We start from the raw sequence: 6,990 nt of genomic DNA on the forward strand, positions 1-6,990 counted from the left end.
TGGCCGAGACACCCAGGGGTGTCTAGGCCCCCTAGAGGTCCCCTAGCACCTATAAATACCCCCTAGGGCCTTTGTTTTGAGAGGAGAATTTTTGGAGAGCCTTGGCGAAGCCCTGCTGCAGTAAAGAGTGGTCGTGCGCTTCAACAAGGAGAGGAGAGGTCTACATCAGAGCCTTCATCACCCGTCCGATCCTTAGTATTAGCCCTTGGCGTTAATACTAAGAAGAGCTCATATCTCGCTTTAGCCGAGATAGACGCTTGAGCAGATCTGATTGCCCGGTGGTCCACGGATATCAACGTCCCCGTCACAGGCCAAAGACCCACGCAAGAAAGAGACGATAAACGGATCTTGCGTTTGTTTGAAAAGAGTTGTATTTTTTTTGTTTTCATTGTGTAAGGGTCTTATAAAAAGGCTATCTTTTTGTTTCATTGTAACGATTGAAGTTGTAATGAATGCAGCAATGAATACAACAACTTTTTCCGTAAACAAGCTGGCGACCACAGTGGGAGCCAACGGTATCGCTACCGACGCCGTCGTGACGCAACCGACATTCAAGATCCGGGTGAATGAAGAGATCGAATGCGAGTTCGATCAGCAAAAGTTCGAAGAAGGCCTCTCTTCCTCCTCCTCCAGATCCGCCTCTCCGAATAGGCGCAGGAAGGTAACCTCTTTCATAAATGTTTGCAGGTCCTTCAGCTCGAAAATCCAAGACCCCGTTGTCTCCGCTGCACTTGCACCACGTGACGTCCCCGCATCGTCCAACGTGGTCGAGATCGCAGATCCGGACTCCTCCTCCGCCGAGGAGATGGCTACTGAAGACGCTCCAACATTGTCAAAGAGAGCCCGACAAAGACAGCGTCAAAGCCTTGCTCGTCAGCTAATCCGCTACAATGAGGATCTCAAGTCCAGACATCGCCAAGAGCAACAATGACAAACAACCAGCCCCTCCTCCAAAGCAGAAACGAACAAATGGGTTCATGTCAAAAGAACCCGTTCTACTCTCGAGGAGCGAATCCAGAAGCGCCGCGCCTTGTGTGCGCATGCCCGAGCCCTGGTGCAAAAAGCACGAGAAATGCAAAAGGAAGAGGCAGTTAAGAGATCGCCGAGATCCAAACGAGTTTGGGTGCCAAAGGCCAAATCAACGCCTCAGGCAAAAGCAGGCGACGTTGCTCTCAGGCCCTCGTCAACTTCAGATCCCGAACCTCCGATGAATCCCCACCGCAGCGGGGATTTCACCAAGCTTAGGATTCCTCTGGAGGATCGTATCGGCACTCTACCCGAGAATCGAGGAAAAGCGCTTGATAAGGAGAGCTGGAGATCATTGAACGAGCTGCAAGCCAACACCCGGACTGGGGGTCGTACGCGACCTCCTAACAAACGGATTCCTGCAACGGCCAGCTTGGCAGTGCGTGCAAAAGACCAAGAGCCCGTTAAGGTTTCACCCTCACAATGGTGTTATTCCAAACGTGCGACTCTTGCAGGGGCCAACAAGGCAATGTTTACTCAGAAGAAAACACGTCGGACAGACGAACGGGTTATACCTGAGAACCCATGTGAGCAGCCGATAGGTTACTCCGACTGCAACGTCAGTGAGTTGTACTATCAGGCTGGGGGTGCGAATGAATCTCGAAAGAGAAACACCCGGGAAGCGGATTCTCACTGTCCGTGTACCAAATTTATCAGGGCAGGATTATCAGCCTGTAGCTGCCCCAAGACCGCTCCACAGAGGGTCTCGATATCCGAGAGAATCTCCGATGGAACGACAAAGCCCAAATCAAGGCGTTCCTACCAAAGAGGATCGATTGCTCGAGAGGATGAACCCCTAGAAGTTACCATCAACATGGTCAACAAGGGAAAATCCCCAATCATTTCAAGTGATTCCGACCCTAATTCCTCTCCAGGAAGCAGGGTCAATTCGGGAACAGCTCAGCTTCAGCTAGAAGCCGTCGGATATAACAACGACCATGTCCATGAAGGAGTCCATTCCGATGATGAACTCTCAGATTCTCATTCCGCTCTTGCTTCTGACGATACAACGTCTAGCATAGGGCAAGCTCAAGAAGTGTTCATGGTCAACACCGAGCAGATAGCCAAAATCATTGAAGAGGCCCTGGCTAAGCAGAAGGAAATCTTCAAGTTCGAAATGGAAATGGCTATGCAAGAGATGAGACAAATGCACGTCCAACAAATCCGAGCATTGTCAAATCAGCTAGTTGAATCCAGCCGTCGCACCCAGAACGCCGCAGTTAATAGCAATCCGGAAGTGGACGAAATCGTCATGGCCGACGCACCGCCCAAGAATACTGAGGGTGGCCCCACTAAAAATAACAACGCTGGGGGTGGACCCACCAGTGATGACAACACTGGGGGTGGTTGTATTATTCCTCTCGAAAATTATCCAAAACAGGATACAAACGAGACCGAAAAGATGAAGGATCTCGAAAGAAAAATTGACGCCTTGATGTCTGCTCGAGAGGTGAAGAAGACCGGCATTCTGTGTCCTTACCCGAAGGAGTGGGATTCGATCCCGTATCCGGCGAAGTTCAACCTGATCAACTTCACGCCGTTCAACGGAAAGGGCTCGCCCACTCAACATCTGATCTACTTCAAGTCCCACTTGGGGGTGATCTCTGGCAACGAGCCTTTGATGGTTCGGTCATTCGTTGGCACCCTTCGCGGGCCCGCCTTCGATTGGTACCGCCGTCTCAAGCCCGGAAGCATCAACAGCTGGGAGGACCTGGAGAGCATGTTCCTCGCTCATTTCTTCGATGATGACACCGAAGTGTCGGTCAGGACACTCTTCGATATGAAACAAAAAGACGGAGAGACGGTGGACACCTTTGTCAAACGCTTCCGCAATCAGGCAATGAATTGCAAGGATCCCGTCACGGAGGAATTCATCTTGCAGACTTGTCATAACAATTTGTCCATTAACATCTTGGACGTTATGGGAATAGAGCCGTTCAGTACCTGGAGAGAATTGAAGATGCGCGGAGAACAGGCCGAACGCTTCCTCAGAAGGAGGAAGGCCGAAAGAAGCCAACCGGTGGTTAGCCCTCTGAATTCGAGTCTCGTACCTCATGATGAAGGGGACACACCTGCAACAGTTGTTGACGATAATCAAACGTCACAACAACAGTTCCAAAGACAACAGGAAAATTCGGATCCAAGGCTCCAAAATGAATATTCCTTCAAGGACGAAGACATTCCCGCCATCTTCGAGTCTCTTCTCGAAAACAACAAAATCAAGCTCCCGCCCATCATGAATCAGGAGGAAGCTGACGATTCTGCGGATCCAACGTACTGCGCGTACCACAGGAGGATTCTTCATCTCACCAAGGCTTGCTTTACTTTAAAGAATAGCATCCAAACCTTGGTTGAAGCCGGCGTTATAACGCTAGGGTAAGCCAATTGAGAACGGCAAGACTCCGATAAATATAAGAGTATAAACTGCTTCTCAACACTCCGACAGAGTATACGAGTATAAACTGCTTCTCAAGACTCCAAAGAGTACACGAGTATAAACTGTTTCTCAATACTCCGAAGAGTATACGAGTATAAACTGCTTCTCAATCCTCCAACAGGTGCATGAGGTTAAACTGCTCTCTACATACTCCAATAGGTATATGAGTCTAAACTGTTTCCCACTTTTGACGGGAAGTTCCTGGAGAATATTACACTAATATTTTTAAGGATAACCCGGTCAAGTAACTGAGAATAATATCCGAACCAGTTCCGCAGAGGAAACTGGGAGTGGACGAATTATGTGACGGGAAGTTTCTGGAGGATATTACGCTAATATTCTTAAGGATAACCCGGTCGGATAACAAAGTCAAACCCAGTTCCAAGAGAGAAGCTGGGGGTGGATAAACCAATGCATCGGGAAGTTCCCGGAAGAATACCACATGGGTATTCTTAGGTATAACCCAGTCATTGTGGAATTGACAAATAAGAAATCTACATTCCAACTCTGAAGGTCAGAATGTCTTTTCTTATTCTAATTCTCTAACTCTTATGAGTTACTTTTGTGAGATGAGATCTAATCCTCTGATAGGTTAATCTTTCCTCACCAAACCACCCGCTGATCAAATTAAAACGACAGGGGATCCACCAACGTTTCCATTCACCCGTCGTTGGCATTTCTCAGACTTAACGTGCTAAGTCCTAAACGCCTAGCATTAAAGTCTCCCTTTGAGTGATAATACGAGTTGGCACTCTCTTTGCTACCCGTATTCCACTTTCTTTGCTTTCTGGTCAAACCTGTAAAAGTTAGGGCCAAAGCCAAAATCCCCTCTCGATTCCTCCAATGAACGAGAGGTCCACTTTCAAATCGAGTGATCAAACCTTCCGACAGTTAGGGTCATCTCAAACTCCTGCTTGGTCAAACCTTCCTACAGTTAGGACCAAACCCACAATTCACTCTCGATAAACGAGAAATTCACCTTCAGTTAGATAATCAAATCTTCCGACAGTTAGGGTTATCCGAATCTTTCCGATTCTCGGAGTGGAGATCCCACTCTTAGTTTCATCCTTCTGGATTCTGGGGGTGGAGATCCCACCTCGAGTTTCCTTTCAAGCTGAAGATAGAATATAAAATTCTTCCTCTTTAGTGCCGGGAGATAGAATATAAAATTCTTCCTCTCCCGTCTCCTTTCCATCTGAAGATAGAATATAAAATTCTTCCTCTTCAGCACCGAGAGATAGAATATAAAATTCTTCCTCTCCCGTTTCTCAGTCTGTCTTTGCTTTTAGAAAAGACACGACTCTCAACTTCCGATCTGCGCACTCGATGCACGGGGAATTTCATCCCGAAGCCTAAGAAGGGATAAGTCAACGCCTAACACGCGTCGCCGGGTAGTCTATTCCCGTGAGAAAGACGAAGCCTATGTATTCAACATCATAGCACAAAGTCTAAGAAAATTCACTCTCTTAGCACAACGTTACATGCGGAACGGATTGAGATAATCCGCATGCTAGCCCGACTCAAACGGTAGTCGGTAAAGGCTAATCAAATCCGTTAAAGGCTTGGGGTTAGCCAAAAATCCTAAAGTCAACGCCTAACACGCGTCGCCGGGTAGTCTATTCCCGTGAGAAAGACGAAGTCTACGTATTCAATATCGTAGCACTAAAAGGGTTAACTCTTTTAGCTTAAACGTCACATAGGAGCGGACTTAAACAATCCGCATGCTAGCCCGACTCAAACGGTAGTCGGTAAAGGCTAATCAAATCCGTTGAAGGCTGGGGATTAGCCAAAAATCCTAAAGTCAACGCCTAACACGCGTTGCCGGGTAGTCTATTCCCGTGAGAAAGACGAAGTCTACGTATTCAATATCGTAGCACTAAAAGGGTTAACTCTTTTAGCTTAAACGTCACATAGGAGCGGACTTAAACAATCCGCATGCTAGCCCGACTCAAACGGTAGTCGGTAAATGCTAATCAAACCCGTTGAAGGCTGGGGATTAGCCAAAAATCCTAAAAGTCAACGCCTAACACGCGTTGCCGGGTAGTCTATTCCCGTGAGAAAGACGAAGTCTACGTATTCAATATCGTAGCACTAAAAGGGTTAACTCGTTTAGCTTAACGTCACATGCGGAACGGATTTAAACAATCCGCATGCTAGCCCGACTCAAACGTTAGTCGGTAAAGGCTTGTCAAATCCGTTGATGGCTGAGAATTTGCCAAAAATTCTATGACTGCGAGTCATTGACGCATCAACTCCACTAGTTGGTCTCGTGACTTGAGCACCCAACAAATTCAGGATAAAATCCACACATGCAGATGAATCAGCTTTAACAGTTGGTCCTGCAGCCCCAACACTTGGGACCGCGATGCTCCAATACCTTAAGAGCTTAAACTGTGTATACTCCAGCAAACGTACGAGTATAAACTGTGTTAATGGCGATTCGAAACCCTAGAGTCAACGCCGGCCAACGCGTAATCCTAGGTCAACGCCGGTCAACGCGTTGTGATCAAAGTCAACGTTCGACGATTCAAAGCCCTAAGGGTCAACGCCGGTCAACGCGTAACCCTAGGTCAACGCCAGTCAACGTGTTGCAAGTCAACTCCAGTCAACGCGTTGCAACCAAAGTCAACGTTCGACGATTCGAAACCCTAGGGTGGACGCCGGTCAACGCGTAACCCTAGGTCAACGCCAGTCAACGCGTTGCGACAAAAAGTCAACACACGGTGGTCCGAAACCCTAAGCCAGCACAATGTGGCGGAGGTAGTTCAAAGTCAACTCAATGACACGAGCCAAACTCAATTCATCAGCTGCAAACTCGAGACTCCGACGACGGCCAAGCGATAAACGTAGTGCCGTAAGAACTTCGGCTATTCGTCAAAGCATCGAATAGACCGAAAATCGAAGGAGCCAAGAGTTAAAGCTAACTACAGGTCCTTACGCCGACTGAAGGCCAGACCAATCACATCCAAAGTATTCCAGCCTCTTATATAAAAGAAACGAGTCCGGAACACTTTGGAGGGGGTATCTGTAGGCATCAAAAATTGCCTATAGGTCTCCACAAACGGTTCAACGTTAAAGAGCGACGATGAACATCACTATCTGATCCACATGAGTCTAATCGACGTCGACGAACTACTGAAGTGAATCGACGAGCTACGTAAGCGGATAGGACTTCGGAATCACGAAGACCCGGACCAATCGGGAAGCCCGGCACTGTTCACAAAAAGGACAACGCCCTTCATGCCTCGACCACTCTACAGATAATCCAATCACCAGAGCGGGTCAAACTCTTCGTCGCGCATCCAACGCACCCGGAATCACTCAAATCCGAATCCGGACGAAGAATATACAGGGGAACCAACAAAACACCTAAACGGAGTCTCGGCAAGCTCGAAACACCCGAGGGGTGTCTTGGCAAAACCAAGACACCCTAGGGTGTCTCGGCCATGGCCGAGACACCCCTGGGGTGTCTAGGCTTTTCCTAGACACCCCCGGGGTATTTCGACATGCCGGGACTCCGTTTGAGG

The sequence above is a fragment of the Asparagus officinalis genome, chromosome 10 (genome assembly GCF_001876935.1).
Source record: "Asparagus officinalis chromosome 10, Aspof.V1, whole genome shotgun sequence".
Classification (NCBI taxonomy): Eukaryota; Viridiplantae; Streptophyta; class Magnoliopsida; order Asparagales; family Asparagaceae; genus Asparagus; species Asparagus officinalis.